Genomic DNA, 23,537 nt, shown 5'->3' with positions numbered 1-23,537 from the left:
CGATCAGAGAAAATGTGAAAAGGTATCGAATAGAGATGAAGCAAGGTTTATTCAAACAACAATCACAATTAAAAAACATGATAATGGTCAACCCTTAAGTGAAAAGCGCATTGAAGATGAGCAGTTTCATTTAGCCTTACGTGTAATATAGAACAATACATTTGACCTCGACAAGTTCAGCAAGCTCAATTATTTACCCTACATCCAAGAACAAAACACAATCTTAACGCTCCAATTTTAAGATGAATCTATGATAACTTTTAAATATGATGTAATATTATCAGAATGAGAAATCAATGGTTAGAATGTGAGGAAACTGACGTCTGTGAAGTCACAGCTGGTTTGGCCCCATTGTACAGCAGTCTTTCTGTTGCACTATTTCCTAGTAGTTTACTGGGCTCTTCTGGTTAATGATGAGACTGGAGAAAGGGGTGGCTGCTGATCTGGACCACTGACCAATCTCTGGTGAATCCTTTAGACCTCTGAGCCAGGGCTTTTGCCAGTTGTACCTGTGTTGACTTTGGGCAGAGTTGTGTCTTTAGAGTTGCCACATGCTCCTGTTTCAGTTTGGGTGTGGCCATCTTGTCTTGCTTGAGTGTCATGCGTCCTATCAGGGATATGTCAACCGCACCTGATTTGAGATTGAACTGACCTGCTCCTGAACACAATCGCCTTGCGTGCTCACGGGCTTTCTTATAGTTTAAAGTAGTGACCTAAGCCATTGCTGACACTCTCCATGACACCCTGTGCTAGGCTCTGAAGTTACGAGACTGCTCTCCTTCTCTCGCGCTTGGCCTCCTCTTCTCTCTCAGGCTCTGTATCTCTCCTTCAGTGGCTGCCTCTTTCTCTGTGAAACCTTAGCCATCAGCTTTTCCTGCTCATGGAGCTTGCTATCTAGCGCTCTCTCCAACTCCTGTTGCTTCCTTGTCGCCTCCTGGACCATCTTAGCCTAGAATCACAGAGGGACAACATAAACAGCAAGCTGTATCTTCTCAAAGACTACTGTGTTTACCTCCCTCAATTACTACAATCTATCTGTGGTTATAGTTAAAAAATATCATTTTATGAGACATGGTATACTATAGGTTCCCAGTGTCCTTACATACCTCTAGCTGACAGATTCCCTCCTGATGACTCCTCTCCCTCTCCTGGATCAGTTTCTCTAACTGGTGCTGTTTTCTCTGCCTCCATCTTCACTGCCTGTTCAGCCAGGGCTCTCTTCTCTTGCTCCTCTGTGTCAGAAAAGACAGTAGCCAATGGCTATTTCTCAAGTGCAAACTGATTGATTAATGGTCTGAAAACCATTTGAACACCAAAATGTGGCCCAGTATCTGAGATAAAAGTAAGATGAGCGTCCTTGATGTCTTTCATTTTTGCATTGTTGCTTTCCTTTGTTTTTCTCTTTTGTTAATTTTGTTGTTGGCTGGGGGGGGGGGTGGGGGGTGACGTCCTGGATGGTAAAGAGGCAGCTGTCGGGAGAATGTGGGGGGGATCTTGGAGGGTTAGCGGTTGGGAGCTTGGGCCGATAGGTGGCTGGTTCGGGTCCCCATTTTGTCTTGGTGGAAGATCTGTCGACGTGCCCTTGGGCGGTGCTTGGACCCTGGTTGATATTGTGGGTTCGTGTGGATGGGAGCCTGTTAGATGACTGAATGTAATGTAAATGTTGAGCGGCTTCACTGCAGGTAGATTGTATGTTCAATAAAAAAATATATAATAACAAAAAGGAGGTGCGTCAGGCCACGAAGGCATAAATGGGTTTTTCCAGATGCGAGTCAGTAACAGACTACTACTACTTACATTAACACTAAAAGATTCAAAGTGGATTCAAACAATTTATTTATAAACTGATATGCATTTTATATACAACTTCAAATGATAATTTCCAAATGAATCATATTTTGCTTCAATAGACAACGTTCTCAAAGAATATAAGACCAAAAAAAGAAGACTGAACAAAAATAGAAACGCAACATGTAAAGTGTTGGTCCCATATTTCACGAGCTGAAATAAAATATCTCCGAAATTTTCCATACACAATAAAAAGCTTATTTCTCTACATTTTTTTTGCACAAATTTGATACATCCCTGTTGTTGAGCATTTCTCCTTGTGCCAAGATAATCCCTCCACCTGACAGGTGCGGCATATCAAGAAGCTGATTAAACAGCACATGATCATTACAGAGATGCACCTTGTACTGGGGACATAAAAGACCACTCAAATGAGCAGTTTGTCACACAACACAATGCCACTAGATGTCTGAAGTCGAGGGAGCATGCAATAGGCACTGCTGATTGCGGAGATGTCCACCAGAGCTGTTGCCCAGAGAATTGAATGTTCACTTTCAGTATGTCTAACACCGGCCTCAACACCACAGACCACGTGTAACCACACAATCCCAGGACCTCCACATCCACTTTCTGCACAAACTGTCTCAGGAAGCTCATCTGCATGCTCGTCGTCTCAACAGGGTCTGACCTGACTGCAGTTTGGCCACCTTCAATGACCACTGGCATGCTGGAGAAGTGTGTTTCTTCACGGATGAATAACAGTTTCAACTGTACAGGGCAGATGGCAGACAGCATGTAGGGCGTCGTGTTGGTGAGCGGTTTGCTGATTTCAACGTTGTGAACAGAGTGCCCCCATGGTGGAGGTGGGGTTATGGTGTGGGCCAGCATAAGCAACGGACAACAAACACAATTGCATTTTATACGATGGCAAGTTGAATGCACAGAGAAACTGTGACGAGATCCTGAGGCCCATTGTCGTACAATTAATCCGAGGCCATCACCTCATGTTTGAGCATGATAATGCACGGCCCAATGTCGCAAGGATCACAATTTTTGGAAGTTGAAAATGTCCCAATTCTGGGATGCTCTGGATCGACATTGTGTTCCAGTTCCTGCCAACATTCAGCAACTTCACACAGCTATTGAAGAGGACTGGGACAACATTCCACAATCAATGCACTGATCAACTCTATGCAAAGATGTGTTGTGCTGCATGAGGCAAAATGGTGGTCACACCAAATACTGACTGGTTGTCTGGTCCACACCCTACCTTTTTTTAAGGTATCTGTGACCAACAGATGCATATCTGTATTCCTAGTCATGTTAAATCCATAGATTAGGGCCTAATTAATTTATTTCAGTTGATTGATTTCCTTAAATGTAATTCAGTAAAATCTTTGAAATTGTTGCGTTTATATTTTTGTTCAGTGTATATTACGATTAAAGATAAGTCTTAGTTATAGTCTAGAATTTTTTTATTAAAGCCTCTAGATTTAAGCGCTATACTAATACAGTGATAATTTCACCAAAACCTGTAAATACATATACTGTATAAGAAAAATAATACATTACTCTTGCATATAAAGCTTATACTGATTCTAAGCATGGCTATCAACTTCACTTTTCGCTTTACATTGCAAGATAGAGCTAACAAATGTGTACATGCTCAAGTAATACACAATGTTTCTTACTTCATAAAAGCTCCCCTCATGAGCTTATATTGAAAGAAAGTGTTGGCAGCATCCAATCCAAGTCGAAGAACAGGCATGACTGTAGACTCAAGGAAACCACCTCCTTCCTTCTCAGGGGTGTTGCTCTTCTTGAACTCCTCTATCTCCTGTCTCATTAAGTCAGCCATTCTCCTTGTGGCCCTTCTCCAGCAGATCCTTCTGCTCCTGCATCTTGCACTCCAAGGCCCTGTGGAAGTCCCGTTCCTGTTGCTTCATCTCCTCCTTCATCTTCTTCTCTTCCATCTGCTTCAACTTCTCGTCTTTGCTATTCTGCGATCGTCCTCCATGGTGCGCTCCATCTCCAACCGTTTCTCTTCAGCAGCCTTCTTCTCCTGCTCCAGCACAGCTGACCTCTCCTTCTCCTCTGCATGGTCCAAAGGAAGAGTTGAGGTAGGAAAACACTACTAACTTCGAGACTACTCATGTTCTCTTTCATATGGAGTCAACAGACAGCCCCTGATCTTTTCCATGTTCTGGAGTAGGCCATAACTTTTAGGTTAAACTTTAGCCCGCATACGTACTCTTTCAAACATCCCAGATCTATGTTGACTTCATGCAAGTGCAAGATTATCACATATTATTGTGAGAAGTCACTCCAACCAGAAACCTGAATTCAAGCAGAAAATAACATCCCAATGCTATATTTTGGACTTACCGTGGATCTTTTTCTCATTTTCTGTCAATTTTTTGTCAGCTTGTAGGATGATGAATTTTTCTCTAGACTCTTCTCCTTCAGGAACTGCTCAAGAATCTCCTCAGCCTGCAGAAAATACCCCAAAAGGCAACATGTTTTATCATTGGTTGATGGCTATCTGTTTCTGGTATGATGCTGCAGATGGAAGCTAATGTGAATCATAACAGTAACAGAGATTGATAGAAACAGCAATCCATCTACGGAATAGAAACTAAGTGGATCGGCCTGAAAGATGAGAACAGCTCGTGTTTAATATGGATTTTTTGATGAGTGTTTCAGCCCTAGAAAGGATTCTTACCCTAACTCCTTTATCAGGCTCGGCCCGGTATTGTGCCACCATGTTGTCATGGTGATTGCAGTAAAGCTCATATCCCCCAGGTGTAGCGTAGATCCCCTCCTTAATCTTCTGGGCCATCGGAGCAGACAGCTTCTCCAGAAGGGACGCACACTCTTCTCTGAGGCATCCTCGTTCTGGATGAGAAGGTCAGCGTAGTGCTTCGCAATGGCCACCTGCAGGAGTCAAGACTGTTTTAGGGAAGAATTTGTAAAAAGTGGTCCTTGACAGAGTTAAGAACTAAAGCAGTGTTTGTACCAGGCACAGATCTGAAATGATGACCCTTACCGCCAACGCTTTCAAGAAATCCCCATTTTCGTCTTTGAAGGATCGTTTCATGAAAGCCTGCGTGGCCTGGTGGTCTGAGCAGAGGTGATGAGCTGAAATCTGACCCATGTCCACAGGGAATAAGGCCTTCACCTCCTCCATGCCCCTCTGGTACCACCGCCAGGCCCTCATCCACAGCAGCCTGGTTCTCAATTTGAGCCATGGCCAGCACCGCATTCTCCAGACAGGGCACAGAGCCTTTGGCTATGGTCTCCACATAGGTGTTAATCAAGTGGCCGAGCACTGCAATCAGATAGAGGCGGGAAGAAAAATATAAGTGTATACATTTGGTGGTACAATAACATAGGCTACATTTAAAAAAAAATGTATTACACCTTTATTTAACCAGGTAGGCTAGTTGAGAACAAGTTCTCATTTACAACTGCGACCTGGCCAAGATAAAGCAAAGCAGTGCGACACAAACAACAACTCAGAGTTACACATGGAATAAACAAGCATACAGTCAATAACACAATAGAAAAAAAAGAAAGTCTATATACACAATGTGTGCAAATGGCATGAGGAGGTAAGGCAATAAATAGGCCATAGTAGCGAAGTAATTACAATTTAGCAAATTAACACTGGGGTGATAGATGTGCAGATGATGATGTGCAAGTAGAAATACTGGTGTGCAAAAGAGCAGAAAAGTAAATAAAAACAATATGGGGATGAGGTAGGTAGATTGGATGGGCTATTTACAGATGGGCTATGTACAGCTGCAGCGATCGGTTAGCTGCTCAGATTGCTGATGTTTAAAGCAAGTGAGGGAAATATAAGTCTCCAGCTTTAGCAGTTTTGCAATTTGTTCCAGTCATTGGCAGCAGAGAACTGGAAGGAAAGGCGGCCAAGCAGGTGTTGGCTTTGTGGATGACCAGTGAGATATACCGGCTGGAGCGCGTGCTACGAGTGGGTGTTGTTATCGTGACCAGTGAGCTGAGATAAGGCGGAGCTTTACCTAGCAAAGACTTATAGATGACCTGAAGCCAGTGGGTCTGGCAACGATATGTAGCGAGGGCCAGCGGACGAGAGCATACAGGTCGCGGTGGTGGGTGGTATATGGGAATTTGGTGACAAAACGGATGGCACTGTGATAGGCTGCATCCAGTTTGCTGAGTAGAGTGTTGGAGGCTATTTTTTAAATGACGTCACGAAGTCGAGGATCGGTAGGATAGTCAGTTTGCGAGGGTCTGTTTGGCGGCGTGAGTGAAGGAGGCTTGGTTGCGAAATAGGAAGACAATTCTAGATTTAATTTTGGATTGGAGCTGTTTAATATGAGTGGAAGGAGAGTTACAGTCTAGCCAGACACCTAGGTATTTGTAGTTGTCCACATATTCTAAGTCAGAACTGTCCAGAGTAGTGATGCTGGGCGAGCGGGTGCGGGCAGCGAACGGTTGAAAAAGCATGCATTTAGTTTTACTAACGTTTAAGAGCAGTTGGAGGCCACGGAAGGAGTGTTGTATGGCATTGAAGCTTGTTTGGAGTTTGTTAACATAATGTCCAAAGAAGGGCCAGATGTATACAGAATGGTGTCGTCTGCGTAGAGGTGGATCAGGGAATCACCAGCAGCAAGAGCGACATCGTTGATATATACAGAGAAAAGAGTCGGCCCGAGAATTGAACCCTGTGGTACCCCCATAGAGACTGCCAGAGTTTCAGATAACAGGCCCTCCGATTTGACACACTGAACTCTGTCTGAGAAGTAGGCGAGGCAGTCATTTGAGAAACCAAGGCTGTTGAGTCTACCGATAAGAATACTGTGAGACAGAGTTGAAAGCCTTGGCCAGGTCAATGAATACGGCTGCACAGTACTGTCTTTTATCGATGGCGGTTATGATATTGTTTAGTACCTTGAGCGTGGCTGAGGTGCACCTGTGACCAGCTCGGAAACCGGACTGCACAGCGGAGAAGGTACGGTGAGATTCGAAATGGTCAGTGATCAGTTTATTAACTTGGCTTTCAAAGACCTTAGAAAGGCAGGGCAGGATGGATATAGGTCTGTAACAGTTTGCGTCTAGAGTGTCACCCCCTTTGAAGAAGAGGATGACCGTGGCAGCTTTCCAATCTTTAGGAATCTCGGACAATACAAAAGCGAGGTTGAACAGACTGGTAATAGGGGTTGCAACAATGGCGACGGATAATTTTAGAAAGAGAGGGTCCAGATTGTCTAGCCCAGCTGATTTGTACAGGTCCAGGTTTTGCAGCTCTTTCAGAACATCTGCTGTCTGGATTTGGGTGAAGGAGAAGCTTGGGAGGCTTGGGCAAGTAGCTGCGGGGGTGCGGAGCTGTTAGCCGGGTTATCCAGGAGGAAAGCATGGCCAGCCATAGAGAAATGCTTATTGAAACATTCAATACATCTGTGCAGAATGTGCTGATATTTGACTTACTTCTCCCGGTAACTTTGTGGCCCCCTTTGACAGTTTTTGTACGGCTCTCCTGGAAAATGAAGCGGCAGAAAGTATCTGCAACCTTTCGGAAGGTTCCACAGAGGTCAGCTTCGTCCATGGAATCCAGATGGGGCATCTTGGCAGGAGTTGTAGGGGTGGGGAATACAAAGCACTTGCGCGAGGGGAAGTAGTTCCGGATGCACTCTCGTGGGAGGTTGTACATCAGGTTCTTTTTACCCCCACCTGAATGATAGTCAGCATTCACCATTACAGTTGACATTAATTTATTTTTAGGGCCGGTTTCCCAGACACAGACTAGGCCTTGTCCTGGATACAAAAGTGTGTTCAATGGAGAATCTCGTCTGGAGGCCTAATCTGTGTCTGGGAGACTGGCTCTTAGTTCACCATCCAAACACACAATCATTAACAGACAAGCATATACAGAGATATGCTTAAATTAACATGAGGCAGAAGACTTTGTCCAATAAACTGGATAAAATAATTGTGTCATTTGATTTATGAGTCTGTTTGATTGTGAGTGTTACAATACATTTCCATAGGAATGATTTTATAACGTGTAATTTAGCAAGTGTCAGAGCAAATATCAATCATCTTGTTTTTCAACCTCTTTGTTCTTGTGACAATGATTGTTCCAACTGAATAATTGTTCATGGGGAGCACTATTCTAGACACTGTGCACAGTTGATCATTGGGGTGGTGGCTAGTGCTAATGTCACCTTTTCTGAGTTCCAGGGAATGCTCCAGATACTCATCTTCGGTGACGTTCTACCGTCGATCTCGAGTAGTAGAGTGAAATCTCTGATGGCCCACACAAAATTCGGAAAGAACTGCACAAACTGGGCGTCCCCTCCTTCCTCGTCATCGTGAGAGGATGAAGCTGCACTGGAAGAATTCACCTTGATCCGCTCTGTCAGCTCACTCACATATCTATAGGGCCGGTTGAGGATTGACTGATAAAAGCTACCAAAGTTTAAAAAAAATCACGTTCGTCTACATTGACATGTGCCTGCTACAGTTGTACAAGGACTTGCTATACAACAGTTATAGCATACGAGCAGTTTCAGTTTATTTTTGAATGGACTGTGTCCACATGCACTGAGTAACCCCTAAGGGAATTGATCCAACAAAGTACAGTGTGTTGAATAATCTGCAAACACATAATTAACGCTGTCAGTAACACAATATATTGCTCCAGGTCTATAAGGACATGTTGCTCAGTGTCCAATAGATATACAAACATACAGCACTTTCACTTTCAATATGAGAGGGAGTTCTAAGAAATGGTCTGGTTGGGGGAAACATCCCCTACCCATGTGACCTGTACACCTTTTAAAGTCAACAGGAGAGTAAACAGGGGAGGTTTGCCATGGGGAAATTGATATTGGTTTAAAGGATACTGGAGGTTCTCCACGGCTTGATTGTCGATGGTCCCTCGACTGTTGTAGACCAGAGTACTGCTTAACAGAATGGCCAAGGAGAAGATCCAGGCATCATTCTTAGAATCTCCCTGAAACAAGTATGACAACAGCAACATGCCTATTGGTGATATGGATAAATGAAATGAAATCATTTAAAATAGATGTGTGTTTAGATATGTGTTCACTGTGCTGATTAGTAATGTGAATTGTTAAGAGACTGAACTTTGACCTCTCACCTTCTCCACGTCCCCCAGCCCCTCTGTATCCAGCAGCACCAGGGTGTGGTCTCTTTTTTTCAGGGTGAGGCACACACCACATCCAGATTCCCTTAGTCTTGGATTGGATGGTGGCTCCCAGGGCAAAACCTAAATCAATATTTCAAAGACCATTTTAAGAAAAACATTACGCAATACAATTTATTTCTAAACCAGTGTACTGATTAAAAAAAACATTTAATTGGGCATTGACTATTGAGGTACAGCTGATGGTCAAAGCAGTCTGTACATTTGATTTGTTTCTCAGATTCAGTCTCACCTTTTCTCTTTCCAGCCAGCTTGTTCATGAGGTAAGACTTGCCGGTGCGGTACAGCCCGACCACCGCCACCACTATGACTTTCTGGTTCAGTCCCATCAGGTACTTGATGGCACCAGGAACTACATGAAGCTCGCCATCGGCGTTTTCGACCAGGCACATTGGGGAATCCATGGTCAAGTGATTTCACAGGATGATCAGCCTACAGCTCCCACAAATAGTCAATCTATAATAAAACTATTAATTAAATATAGTTCAGGTGAATTATTTATAAAAGTTCATTATCGATTCCTTCTATAAATTAAGCTCACAATGTGAATATAGTCTAGGACTACTGAATAAGCTATGCAAATATATTATTAAAAAGATCTGCACCATGAAACAGCTTAGCCATATGCATACAACATTCAGTTGAAGTGAAGTTAAATTATTGTCCAATGTCAGCTTCAATTTCATTATATAATTCGTCTGCAAAAATGTAATGGTTTCCTGCTATGGTACAGCATTCGTCAGTCCTACTTACATAGGAGTCGTCTCCAAAAATCCTCTCCAAACCAACTGAGGTTAATCGCAGAGGAACAGTGTCCTGCTGGCTATATATTTGCTGCGAAACAGAAAGTGAAAGTTGCCTAGGCTATATATTTTTGTTCACTTATTGTCACCAGTCCAATAAGAGATTGAACTGACGCAAGCTACTTTTTAATTCATCAACAAAATCTTTCAAAATGTCAGAAGGAAATGCAATAGAAATATTCAATTGTGAATGGCGTTATTGAGCCAATTATCGAGCTATTGTTCAACTAGGAATAATGCCACTTTCACATGGTAGTCGGAACTAGAAACTGGAGAGAAAAAAAACACGGAACTCTGAAATCTCCGACTTCCGTGCGTTCACGTAAACTGGGAAATCTGGAGGAAAAAAACGAGCTTCGACTGAGACTTATTTCCATCTCGGAATTCCAAATCGGGAAATCGGGCCTCTCTCTCGAGCTCCCAATTTCCGACATGAAGATAACTGACGTCATGACATGATTTGACCTCGTTTTTTTTACCGAGTTCCCAGTTGTCTTGAACGCACCATTATGTACGTGCGATTCAACCAGTTAGGAAGTCTGACATTTCGGAATGTCCCAGTTCCCACTAGCACGTGATCGCGGCATTTAATGAACCACTGCGCAGCACAGGGACTTTTATACGTCACTTATTTATTTTACTACCCTAACGCTGACCACAGACTGAACAATAACCCACGACAGCGTTGCCGAGGTAAACTCCCGTGCACTGCTTACATTTAGGATTATTTTTATTTTTTTTACTATTGATTTGCAAGTTGACTGGTTATATGAAAAATACTTGATCCATCCTTAATAATGTAGGCGTTTGCGGTTAATTAATTGATTAGATAACCAGAAATCTTCTGACATAGGCTATATCTGCCACATGATTTAGCCTATGGTAGAACCAGTATGTGAACTTTTCTGTAGTCTACATGCTGGACATAAAATGTATGACAACGTACTGTATTGAGACTGAATTAGAGGGTGATGCCTCTGGAATTTATACACTGATTGAGTAGGTAAAGTTATGGAGATTGTCCTCCTATTAGAGAGACGGTGAGAAAGACAGTTCCTCAGTTTAGGGTTCTTTAATGTTGATTGGAGGTTAAATGTTTGCAATTCTGTGATATGTCACTCAGCTTTGATTATCCAATTAACTGTCCATTTATCCATACAAGATGTGGTCTGGAAATAATAAACATGAATACAATGGCAAAAATACTAAGAAGGCACCTTCATTTAGCAATAACAAAACAAGATATACAGCTTTCATCTGTTATAATAATCCAATGACTGAAACGAAAATACAAGTAGCTAGCAACATCAGACTAACCATCTAACAATGACAGGTGAAAATGTAGCTAACAATGTTAGATAGCTACCATAAAAAAGAGACACAATTGATCAGTTTGGCCTGGCGGGCAGCTCTAGGAAGAGTCTTGGTGGTTCCAAACTTCTTCCATTTAAGAATGATGAGGCCACTGTGTTCTTGGGGACCTTCAATGCTGCAGGATTTTTTTGGTACCCAGGCCCAGATCTGTGCTTCGACACAATCCTGTCTCTGAGCTCTATGGACAATTCCTTTGACCTCGTGTCTTCCTTTTTGATCGGACATGCACTGTCAACTGTGAGACCTTATATAGACAGGCGTGTGCCTTTCCAAATCATGTCCAATCAATTGAATTTACCACAGATGGACTCCAAGTTGTAGAAACATCTCAAGGATGATAAATGGAAACAGATGCACCTGAGCTCAATTTCTAGTATCATAGCAAAGGGTCTGAATACTTATGTAAATAAGGTTTTTCACTTATTTTTAATAGATTTGCTAAAATGTCTAAATCTGTTTTCGCTTTGTTATTATGGGGTAATTATGTGTAGATTGCTGAGCATTATTTTTAAATCAATTTTATAATAAGGCTGTAACGTAACAATGTGCAAAAAGTAAAGAGCTCTGAATACTTTCCGAAGGCACTGTATATAGAGACTTTACAGTTGGCACTATGTATTCGGACAGGTAGCATTCTCCTGGTATCCGCCACATCCAGATTTGTCTGTCAGACTGCCAGATGAGGGAGTGTGATTCATCACTCCAGAGAACGTGTTTCCACTGCTCCAGAATCCAATGGCGGCGAGCTTTACACCACTCCAGCCGACGCTTGGCATTGCACATTGTGATCTTAGGCTTGTGTGTGGCTGCTCGGCCATGGAAACCCATTTCATGAAGCTCCCGACTAACTGTTCTTGTGCTGACATTGATTCTAGAGGGAGTTTGGAACTCTGTTGTGAGTGTTGCAACCGAGAACATATGATTTTTTTCAGCATTTGCCGGTCTCATTCTGTGAGCTTGTGTGGCCTACCACTTTGCGGCTGAGCCGTTGTTCCTAGACGTTTCCACTTCACAATAACAGCACTTACATTTGAACAGGGCAGAAATTTGACGAACTGACTTGTTGGAAAGATGGCATTCTATGACAGTGCCACGTTGAAAGTCACTGAGCTCTTCAGTAAGGCCATTCTACTGCTAATGTTTGTCTATGGAGATTGCATGGCCGTGTGCTCGATTTGATACGCCTATCAGAATCGGGTGTAGCTGAAATAGCCGAATCCACACCCCACACGCCGACCCCTTCCATAGTTTGGGAACCACTGCTGTAGGCTACATCCCAGTAAACACGGACCAACACCGATGTCTTGAATCAATCATAGACGTCTGTTTGGTTCAGACATCGTCCAGTCTAGACCGGCCTTGATTGGTCGAAAAATATATGGTATTTTCAACTTTCATTCAGAAACGAAAAATTAGCCAATTCTTTTTACATTTATTTCTTATGTCTGGAAAATTCTATTTTAGACGTATTTTCAACGTCTTTGTGCTTTCTGGGACTATTCTAGCTTTGCGGGGTATAGGAGGCAATTTATTTTGTTTGGCCTAGGGCGACAAAACGGCCAGGACCGGGCCTGAATTTATTATCATTTTTTTGTCACTGTCCACTCAATCTGTTGATAAGCTTTGATTCACTCTTTATCACCTGTTCCTGTGCCTCCTTGATCACATTACATTTAATTGCAATAAAAAGGTCTGTAGGGACTGTGACACACACACACACACACACACACACACACACACACACACACACACACACACACACACACACAGTACCCTACTCAATTAAAACTTATTGTGTGTCCTTGCCATCGTTTCTATAGGACAGCATCATGGCAGGCCAGAGAGTACCCATGAAGGAACCAGTATGTCTGATAGAGAACGACAGTGATGGGAAGCTGCGTGTGGTCCGCAGTGCACTGGACATCCTGGACCAGATTGACCAGCATGTGGTAGTGGTGGCGGTGGTCGGGCTGTACCGCACCGGCAAGTCCTACCTCATGAACAAGCTGGCTGGAGAGAGGAAAGGTGAACCACTCAAGCATTTTTTTTTTATCTATGGTCCAAAGTTCGAACAATGTACATAACAATATGCATTAGCTCAACACTGTTATATGGTTAAGGAATGATTATGTATAAGATAATGATTTCTCATAAAGATAGGGTAATAGAAATGTGAAACAGAAAGTGTTAACTTATGTACTGTATTTGTCATTCAGAGTTAGAGAGACAGATATGCTGCACCAAAGTACAGATTTGTTCTGCTCTGACCACATTATGCTTTGTTTTTTTCTCTCCAAAATTGGAAATTTGACACATCCTGTTATTGCATTGTGGAAACTACAGTTTCTCTTTCAGTTTTACACCATAACGTACAACCAGACAGCAGAGCAAACATCAAAAAAACATTTTGTTCCGACCACATTTGTTCTAGATGAGTTGTGTAGATCAGGGTGCCGTTTTGCACTGGCTGCTAATTTCACTTTCAGTCTGTCAGTATGATATAAAGTATAATTAGACAAAAAGGTTCATCTGAAAACCAGCAGCCTTGAGTAAACACTTTACATCCTGCTGCCTCTTTACTGATTCCATCCTAAGAACCGTTTTTTATCCTCTGTCCTCAAGGTTTTGCTCTGGGAGCCACCATCCAGTCCAAAACTAAGGGCATCTGGATGTGGTGTGTGCCTCACCCTGAAAAAAGAGACCACACCCTGGTGCTGCTGGATACAGAGGGGCTGGGGGGATGTGGAGAAGGTGAGAGGTCAAAGTTCACTCTCTGTCAAAAACCTTTTATGGCTCAGATTGTTTAGATAACAGAATATAACATTGCTATGGGTGAAATCCCATGTTATCTCAATAAACTATGTCTAGTACTGAGAGCTGATGTCATCAATTGTATATAATGTCTGACTTATAAATGTATGATATATACCCATTGATTCTAAAGAGTATAACAAATAAATAATAATCCATGAGCTTAGTTCAACTGTCATACCCCATCAGAACCCAAAATATAAGCTTGTTTTACTCAAATGTTTGTAAATGTAAATAAACTCTGTATAACATCATGGTTAACTACAATGATGATGTCACGGATGGTGAGTCATTGCACCCTTAGCTCAGTCTATGAATTTGACTGGTTACATCTCTCCAGGCCCATCCCTCAGATTTGTTTGTCCAAAACTGAGGCAGGGTGGGGCTTGGTTAATGTTTCAATTAAGGATTCCAGCTTTGACCTTTATTTAGGTAGGGAGTCCATAAAACGGCGTATGGAGTTGACATTTAGTTACTGACTTGATTTCACTCTAGTATGAACAGAGTACCAATGTGTTCCTTCTGTTGTGTCTGCAGGGTGATGAGAAGAATGACAACTGGATCTTTTCCCTGGCTGTCCTGCTCAGCAGTACTCTGGTGTACAACAGCATGGGAACCATCGACAACAACGCCCTGGAGAAACTACAGTATCCTTCAGCAGGCCTATAAAGAAATATAGTGTAGTGTTGTATGTCTGGGTTCATTTCATCTCCAACAACCGAACCGACCTCAAAAAGCACTAATCGCTCAGCACTATACTGCATGTTAGTAAATCTGGGTTCATTTTGTCCTCAACACCGCCTTCTACAGCTATGTGACAGAACTGACAGAGCACATCAAGGTGAAGTCCAACCAGCGAGACGGGGAAGAATCTTCAGAGTACCTGCGTTACTTTCCTTCCTTTGTGTGGACAGTCAGAGATTTCACCCTGACCCTGGAGGTTGATGGGAGACCCATCACAGCCAATGAGTACCTGGAGAATGCTCTTAAACTGAGAACAGGTGAAGGGAACACCAGCTAGCACAGCTAACTTAATCTCTTATTCTAAACCATGGCTAGATTGAATTTACCAAAGTTAACAATACTTTTACAAAAGACATGTTGGATATAAAAATATGAAATGCTTTTCTTCCACAAAAAATGTCACGGTTAAACATTTAATTTGTTGATTAATGATTGATGTACTTTTCCTTTCATTTACAAAGGTCATAGTAAGAAAGATCAGGCATACAATCTGCCTCGTAGCTGTCTGCGGAACTATTTCTCTCCTCGCTGGTGCTTTGTGTTTGAGAGGCCAGCCAGCGGAGACAAAATGAGACGTATGGAGGAGCTGACCGATGCTGACCTGGAGCCTGCCTTTGTGGAGCAAGCCAAGGAGTTCTGTGACCACGTCTTCAATGAGGCCAAGACCAAGACCCTGAAACAGGGCCTGAAAGTTACCGGCAGACGTGAGTATTACAACACTGATATTGAGGATGGAAAGCACTTATGAAAGTAGGTCATGATGTTTGATAATACAACTAAAGTACTGCTGCTACTATAACCACTTCCTCTATTATTATAATTATGATTACTACAAGTACCATGACCAGTACAACTAACAACACCATTAGTACTTAAATTACTACTAATTCTACTACTTACTTTACTTCTATACAAGCACAACTGACCACCACAGTATCACACCATCACTACCACAACTACCAGATGTGCTGATTTCCTGCCCTCTCCTGCAGTGCTGGGAAACCTGGCAGAGACGTATGTGTCTGCCATCCGGAGCGGGCAGATCCCCTGCCTGGACAATGCTGTGTTGGCGCTGGCCCAAATTGAGAACTCCAGTGCCATCGAGAGGGCCAGGGCCCACTACCAGAAGGGTATGGCTGACTGGGTGGCCTTCCCCACAGAGACCCAAGAGGAGCTGTCTGAAGTGCATGCTGTCATGGAGAAGGAGGCTGTGGCCATATTCATCAACAACTCCTTCAAAGACGAGGACCAGAAGTACCAGTTGGAGCTCATGGTATGGGAATGTAGATTCTATATTCAATGAGTCAATATTAAATTCAATGATGCATGTATTTAACAAGATGAGGATAATTTGTCATTTGGGTGAGCTACCCCTTTATGCTACACTTACATGTACATTTTAGTCATTTAGCAGACACACTTATCCAGAGCGACTTACAGCAGTAATTAGGGTTAAATGCCTTACTCAAGGGCACATTGACAGATTATTCACCATTTATTACCTCAACTGAACCGAGACATTCAGGTTTGTTCTGGTACATTCTGAACCAACCTCTCAAACACAAAAATAGAAATTGCTTCAAGAGGAGTATGAGAAGATCTGTGAGAGGAACTACAAGGAGTCCCAGAAGGCATGCGAGTCCAAAATCGAATGCATCTTTGCCCCCTTGGAGGAGAAAATAAGGGATGTCTCCTACATGACCCCTGGAGGATACAAAGAGTACTGCAACGACCTGAAACTGGCCACCAGCGAATACAGATCTGAGGGAGGCAGGGGAGTGAAGGTATGTTGGGGAGGTGGTGCTATTTTAGGATATTATGTAATTATCATGTTTTGTGGATGCTGGTCAAAGGAGTTATGAATGCACTGATGTGATGTTGAAAGTTAAATATTATGTGTGATTGTTCCAGGCTGAAGAGGTACTGAAGGAGTACTTGGAAAGGAAAGCTAGCATTGGTCAGACCATCCTGTCAGCAGACCAGTCCCTCACTGAAGCTGAGCAGAGAGCAGAAGGTGATATAGGTCACCATGAATATGCACTCCATGACCTGGCAACAACATTCTAATGACCACCAAATGGAGGCTTACCTCTCGTTCTCTTTGATATTTATCTCACTAACTCTCTCTCTCTCACACATACTCTGTCTATCTTTCTCTGCAGCGGAGCAAGCGAAAAGGGAGGCATCTGAGCGGGAAAATCGAGCCATGGAGGAGCAGCTGGTTGTCCAGGAGAGGTTGAGAGCAGACCAGCAGAGGACGTATGAGGAGAATGTGAACCAGCTGATGGAGAGGATGGAGAGAGACAGTAGAAATGCCATAGCAGAGCATGACAGAGTTCTGCAGGCCAGACTAAAGGTAGGAACCTAAAACACAAACATTGAGAAGTACACTTTAAAACTACAGGATCTGTAGGGGTAAGATTAACTGTGTGTATGTGTTTTGTTTTAATGACACAGTCCGTGATGTGTAAAAACAAACCTTGTAATTTCAGGAGCAGAATGACCTTCTCCAGCAAGGGTTTGATGACAGAGCACACCAAATGCAAAGAGAGATAGATGCCCTTAAGGGTGCGAAGGCACAAGAGGAAGAGAAAAAACCCTCATTTATGAGCACAGCTCTGGATACTGTAGGGACTGCAGCTACCTTGTTCCTTCCAGGAATACTTCCCAAAGTAGGAGGAATGGCTGTGAAATGGCTGTCTAAGTGGTTTTGATGTAGGTTCCCGAGGAGGATGACGAGCTATTATTCTTATAGACGTGGATTGACTGAATATGTATTTATTGATAGTTGATTCTTTGATTTAGGTTAAGCACTCAGTCAAGGTTTTATTTGATGTTAGTTTTTTTTGTACGTCATTTGAATAAATAATTAGCATGCCTAATCATAATGAAGTAGAGCTTTTAGATAGCACTCTTAAAAATGGTTTTGCAGTTGTTTTACTATTACCAAATAGGCCTACTTCTTTTTAACACTGACGACATTTACATGCACACCAATATCCTGTTATTATTCGGGATACTCAAGTATTCTGTTTTTGAGTTGATGCATATAAATGTCATATTCCATTTACAATTAAAAAAAGCTTGTATCCCGGTTATGAGAATCCCGTATAAGATGCCTGAGATATGTTGATCTTAGACGGTAAACTGTGGCATGTAAACATCCTATTCCGTTTACTGTTTCCCACGGTCTGCACAGGCTCAATTTCACATATCGGTGTTGTGTGATGATGTTTTCATCTGATTGTCAAACAAATCACTTTAAAAAGTAGGCTACCAGCGCATTTCGATCCACCATGATCATTTATTTTGCTGATATTCCGTACTGGACCATATAGCCTACTGGCTACTTTCACCCCTAATTTAGACAAGATTTTTGTCTATAATTTTCGAGATTTGGTAGGCCGTATTATAATTTCTGAGATTTGATTGGTCATTTGTTTGTCAACTATAGTTAGATACATGCAGCTTCTCGCCTGTCATGACTAAATATTGTAGTGCTCACCAGAATAATGTCTTACATAGATAGCATGAATGCATTATTAATGTAGTTAACACCGGTATAGTTGTCTGTTTTGTTTAGGAACCAGGGAGAAAACGCAATATCTCCAAAACAGTGGAACTATTGGTCATGTGCAAAATGTCCAAATGTCATCAGTTGACCGGTTTTAAGGAAATACAAATTTGAGAAAACTATACAACATGTTTCTGATAAGACTTTACTTCGTCTTGGGTGCATATTTTATGTTTTTGAAATACTGGCTGGTTGCAGAACAGTGTCATAACAACGCATTCACATTTTCTCAAGAGATGCTGAAATAAATATTTCTCCACTCCTGTTCCCAAGACAAAACTAACATTTATTGTATCATTTTACTGCAAGTAATGCATAATTCAGTAGGAGTTAATATTATATTATCGTAATTTCCGGACTATTGAGCGCACCTGAATATAAGCCGCACCCACTGAATTTTTTTTAAATTATTATTTTGAACATAAATAAGCCGCACATGTCTATACGCTGCAGGTGCCTACCGGTACATTGAAACAAATGAACTTTACACATGCTTTAACGAAACACGGCTTGTAACAAAAATAAATTGGCTTTAACGAAACACTGCTTGTAACAAAAATAAATAGGCTTTAACAAAGCACGGCTTGTAACAAAAATAAATAGGCTTTAACGAAACACGGCTTGTAACAAAAAATTAAAAATTTGCAGTAAACAGTAGCCTACCAAGAAAGTCATTGGTCACTATCTTCCTCCTCCTGTGCACTGAAACCACTGAAGTCATCTCCTTCGGTGTTGGAGTTGAATAGCCTCAGAATTGCTTCATCCGATATTGGATCGTTTTCATTGTCGCTCTCGTCACTGTTTGACCTTAACCCGTTCGGCAATTTCATTGGTCTAATGAAAGCTTCATGCTGCCAAAAAACTGAGCACGTCACAGAATGTGTTTTTTTGGAGAGAAAAAAATTTGAAAGCGGGAAAAATCCATATATTAGCCGCGTCATTGTTTAAGCTGCGAGGTTCAAAGCGTGGGAAAAAAAGTTGCGGCTTATAGTCCGGAATTTACGGTAAATAATTTGTTCCCCTCATCAATCTACACAATACCCCATAATGACAAATCCAAAACTGGTTTTACATTTTTTTTTGGTAATTCATAAAAAATAAACTGATAATACATTTACACAAGTATTCAGGCCCTTTACTTAGCACTTTGTTGAAGCACCTTTGGCAACGATTACAGCATTGAGTCTTTTTGGGTATGATGCAGTCAGTGCATTCATCTAAAGTTGATAAAATATCACAATCATAGCAAGTCATATCACAGTCATAGCAAGTAAACCATTTCTGTAACTATTACTGGGAATGGTGTTGTAGTTAAGGATACATTGGTCTTCAAAATATCCTCTATTTGTAACAAGATAACTTGTGGATGTACAGTGGGGGGGAAAGTATTTTATCCCTTCACTGAGGACAAACTCTTCAGACAAAGTTTTCAAGAGAATGTTAATTTAGTTACCATGGAAACATATTGTGACACTGAAGCACATGGCTGCAGTGGACAGTTGTTCCAGATGTGATGGAAAAATCGAGGTAAATATTGCTTGTGTAGAGAATATTTTAATTGTCAGTCATTTCCAAACAGGCTATAATTTCTTTAATTTTTGGTAGAACTTTTTAATTTTTTTGGTATTTTATGTATTTAGTGTAAACGATATGCTTGCTGTAATACTAATAAAGTATGCTAAGCTGTCTGTCAATTTTCTCCAGAAATTGTAGAAATGCCATTTCCATCACAGTCATTTCCATCACAAACCTAAGTGTGGTGGAAATAACAGAAAGTGGTGGAAATGACACAAAGCCATTAACTTATTCGTTTTTACTTTACTTTTTTAATCATGTTTTAAATGAATTGAATCTAGAAAATGCTCCAAGGTGTGCACAAGTTGAAAACTAAGTAGTATTTGTGTTTATTTTTAGAAGATGCCACATAAAACAGCACAGAGGTCACAGACATATAGAAACAAAATAAAAACGGATCCTATATGATACCAGGAACATCTGCAAAAAGACAGGGAGAGATACTGGAAGAAAAAAGAGAAGGGAGAAGTTAAATCTATCTCTGAGCTTACAAAGTGAGAACAAAGAAACAAGAGATGGCAATGGAAATGTAACCAACGGAATAGAAGACAAACTTTAAAGAGAACAGTTGCAATGCAGACCTACCTACCAGAACATGAGGCTAACATACCTGCCCCTAACTTACCTGCCCCTGATGGACACCCTGATACCCCTTCCTCATCGTCTGCAACATGAATGAGAAGTCGAATACTTGCTGGTTGGAAGAGGTCGCTCGAAAGCATACAGAGATCATAGTATGACAAATGTCAAACTTGATAATGCTTTACGGAAAGCTGTGAAATACAAAAAAAGGTATGATCGACTGAACAAAATGAAGAGACAAGATTCCCCAAAAACAAAGACAAAACAGCAAATGAAGGGAACTCCGAAGAACTTTAGAAGGATTTTATTGTTTCAAAATGCCATCATTGCATCATTGCATTGAGTTAAAACAAAAGTATAAAAAAATGTGCAGTGCCAAGGACAAACAAGTTGCTTCAAAAATGCTCAGAGGCAACATCCTGAGAAAGTATGGCCTGGTCAAAGCTGCAAACAGAGAATTTGGATTTTCAGCAAAAGCAATGTGGGCAAATGAAAACAGGCCATCAAGTCTTCAATACTCCAGGAAAAATCAGTGTAACAGAATTAACACTGCCACAGAAGAGAAAATCACTAGATTCTATGAACGTGATGACAACAGCAGAGCAACAACAGGGAAAAAGGACACACTAACGAGGAACAAGAAGAACAAGCAGAAGCGCTTCTTGAATGGCACAATTCAGAACCTTTATCAGAAGTTTAAGAGGGAATGTTCAGAAATTCAAATTTCCTACTGTGAATTCTGCAAAAGACGTCCTTTTAGGGTTGTCAAGCCAACAGTCCAGGATAGGGACACGTCTGCAAAACCCACGCCAACCTCCAGTTCATGGCGGACAAACTACAGTATCACAAAGTGATCAGCTGCAGCAACATTGAGAACGTTGTTGAGTCTTTGTGCTGTGAGAACCTGAAGAAAGAGCTCATGTATAGAGAGTGCTCCCTTTGCCAAGCAAAATAGCTTAAAACATCTGACATTGATGCTGGTGAGCAGACATGGTGGTTTGAGTGGAAAAACAAAGCTAGAGAGAGAGAAGAAAAACAAAGAGGGAAACATGGAGAAGTTCACTGTACATTTGACAGTAAAACAAAAGGTATGTGGCACACTGCAGATTCTATTGGAGGACTCCAAAGGATTGAAAGAGAAGTTGGGGAAACACTTGTACAACATTCGACACCAATACTCCAAACTGAGAGAATTAAGAGAATCTGGGGAAAGAGATCATTGTGCATATTGATTTTGCAGAGAACTACCTGTGTAAATACACCAGTGAAATCCAGGCAGTTCACTTTGGTGATTCTCACAAGCAGGTGACCCTCCACACCTGTGTTGGGTATACCACAAATGATACAGTTTCACTTTGTTCACTGAGCTCTATGCGGCATTACCCCTCTGCTATCTTGGCCCATCTCTCAAAAACACTGGCCTACTTCCTTGAGCCCTGCCCATCGGCTACTGCTGTAACAAGGGTCGTATAAAGGGGACCAAGGCCCGGCGTGTAGAGTGCTCATACTTTTCTTAATGAAACACTTAACCAAAAACAACAAAACGACAGCCGACAGTTCCGTCAAGACACTTGACAAAACGGAAAACAACTACCCACAACAACACATGAAAAACAGGCTGCCTAAGTATGGCTTCCAATCAGAGACAACAATAGACAGCAGCCTCTGATTGGAAACCATACCTGGCCAAAACATAGAAAACGAAAACATAGAATGCCCACCCACCTATCACACCCTGACCTAACTAAACAAGAAAAACACAGCTCTCCTAGGTCAGAGCGTGACAACTGCTGTACACTTTGTGAGTGATGGGCCTACAACCCAGTATAGGTCTGAAATGTTTAACAATGGTTGTTGTTCACAATGTTTGCAATAAAATATTGTTTTCATACGTTTTTGTTTTTACATATATGTCATTTCCACCACACCTTGTCATTTCCATCACAACCCATATTTTGAGGTAAATGAGTATATTATGTATAATTTACATACATTTATTTGTTTTATATGGAAATCATATGGTTGTTATCATAATCTCACAAAAAGGTTGGGTGGAAATATCTTATTTTTCATGATAAATAAATGTTTTCAGCTGTCACCAAGGCAAGTTTATACATTCAGGCGTCGTGTTGAATTATTATTATTAGGAAAACCTTAAAAATCACTTTAAATAATATTCAATACAAGTTCATGTACAAATTTATAAGAAATCCGTTATAAATCAATTGTATGATATTTCATTTTCAACTAAAATCGATGTTTAATGACGTGATGGAAATTACATTTGTCTATGGCTGTCTGGGAAAATGACAAAAATATATAAATTCCTGAATAGTACGATCGCAGCCATCATCAGATATAGTTTCTAGACAAATCAAATACAAGTACAATACTGGTAAAATGGTGTTTGAATAAGTTTTAATTTCTGAAACTTTGCACGGCCAAAAGTGGCCGAAGTTGCATAATCACCCAATAAAGTCATATAGGGCCAGTTTCCCAGACACAGATTAAGCCTAGTCCGTTAAGCCTAGTGCGGGACTAAAAAGAGATTTTCCATTCATCATTTGTATTTATGTTTTTTGGTCCATGGGACTAGGCTTGATCTGTGGCTGAGAAACCGCCCCATAAGGTTTGGCTTCATCTAGAAAAGTGTCAATACAAACCAAGGCGAACATAATCTGTTTCTTAATAGTGTGACCCTATGGTTGGGAGAATGCCACTTCCTTTTCCTACCATTAGTGTACTGTACAGTGTTGTAGACATTACAAAGGTCATTGGATTTTCATTGAGCCCACACATTCACACCCCTTAATAGTGTGTCCGAAGGCAAGGGTTATTATGGGTAGGTTATCTAAATGGGTTGAGAGAGCGAGAGAGCATTTTCTGTTATTGTGGATGTGTCTTCCTGTGGCTGCTTACATATTGAACACAAACTGTAAATCCAGTTTTACATCCAAATGAACATCAAAGACCAAAGTATATATTCTAGGACCTGAAGGAATAGCTACTGTAGAAATTGCCATCATAACATTTTCAGCAACCTGTTTGAATGACTCATCGCACTGCTATTGTCCCA

The 23,537-nt window shown here is 41.4% G+C and overlaps 2 pseudogenes; one reads left to right on the top strand and one right to left on the bottom strand.

Annotated features, from left to right (window-relative positions):
• Positions 1 to 404: 404 nt before the first annotated feature.
• On the bottom strand, positions 405 to 9,061 carry LOC115155692 (guanylate-binding protein 1-like; annotated as a pseudogene).
• Positions 9,062 to 10,332: 1,271 nt separating this feature from the next.
• On the top strand, positions 10,333 to 18,576 carry LOC115155694 (guanylate-binding protein 1-like; annotated as a pseudogene).
• Positions 18,577 to 23,537: the final 4,961 nt, after the last annotated feature.

The sequence above is a fragment of the Salmo trutta genome, chromosome 20, assembly GCF_901001165.1.
Source record: "Salmo trutta chromosome 20, fSalTru1.1, whole genome shotgun sequence".
Classification (NCBI taxonomy): Eukaryota; Metazoa; Chordata; class Actinopteri; order Salmoniformes; family Salmonidae; genus Salmo; species Salmo trutta.
This window is presented reverse-complemented; position numbering and strand designations above follow the sequence as displayed.